This window comes from Bison bison, unplaced genomic scaffold (genome assembly GCF_000754665.1).
Source record: "Bison bison bison isolate TAMUID 2011002044 unplaced genomic scaffold, Bison_UMD1.0 scf7180017864304, whole genome shotgun sequence".
NCBI classification, from domain to species: domain Eukaryota; kingdom Metazoa; phylum Chordata; class Mammalia; order Artiodactyla; family Bovidae; genus Bison; species Bison bison.
Genome location: NW_011494876.1, coordinates 15,140,877 through 15,142,009, shown reverse-complemented (window position 1 = coordinate 15,142,009; position 1,133 = coordinate 15,140,877).

Below are 1,133 nucleotides of genomic sequence, written 5' to 3'. Positions count from 1 at the left end.
ACCACTTCCAATTTTGTCTTGATTCATGGACCTAACATTCCAGGTTCCTACGCAATATTGCTCTTTACAGCATTGGACTTTACTTCCATCACCAGTTGCATCCACAACTGGGTGTTGTTTTTCTTTGGCTCTGTCTCTTCATTCTTTCTGTATTTATTTCTCCACTGATCTCCAATAGCATATTGGGCACCTACTGACCTGGGGAGGTTATCTTTCAGTGTCCTATCTTTTTGCCTTTTCATACTGTTCATAGGGTTCTCAAGGCAAGAATACTGAAGTGGTTTGCCATTCCCTTCTCCAGTTGATGACGTTTTGCAGAACTCTCCATCATGACCCGTCCCTACACAGCATGGCTCATAGTTCCACTGAGTTAGACAAGGCTGTGGTCCATGTGATCAAATTGGTTAGTTTTCTGTGATTGTGGTTTTCATTCTGTCTGCCCTCTGATGGATAAGGATAAGAGGTTTATGGAAGCGTCCTGATGGGAGAGACTGACTGAGAGGGAAACTGGGTCTTGTTCTGATGGGTGCTCAGTAAATCTTAAATCCAATTTTCTGTTGATGGGCGGGGCTGTGTTCCCTCCCTGTTATTTGACCTGAGGCCAAACTATGGTGGAGGTAATGAAGATAATGGCGACCTCCTTCAAAAGGTCCGATGCATGCACTGCTGCACTCAGGGCCCCCAACCCTGCAGCAGGCCACCACTGACCCACACCTCCGATGGAGGCTCCTGGTCAGTCTCTTGTTGGATCACTGCTCTTTTCCCTCCTGAATAGGCCAGAAGCTGCTTGCCTGGGATGGGCATGGGTGTGGAGGCCTCGTTAACACATTGATGGCTGGGGCTCCTGGAAGAGCCCAGCATGGGGCCCTTGTGTAAGGTGCTGTTTCTCCAGTAGGAACTATCTGCTACCCCACATTACTGTGAAGACAGAGGGGCTTCATAGCTTTGAACCTCAGTCTCCCTGGGTATAGACCCCAAGCTCTCTGCCCCAAGACTACCCCTACCCTCTACCTGTGACTACTGTACTGAACGCTTACTATGTGCCTGGTGACCTCAGCTATTTCCAGCCCCATTTCATTGTCTAACTACTACATATTGTCCCCTCTTTACAGTTGATGAAAATGAGGCACAGA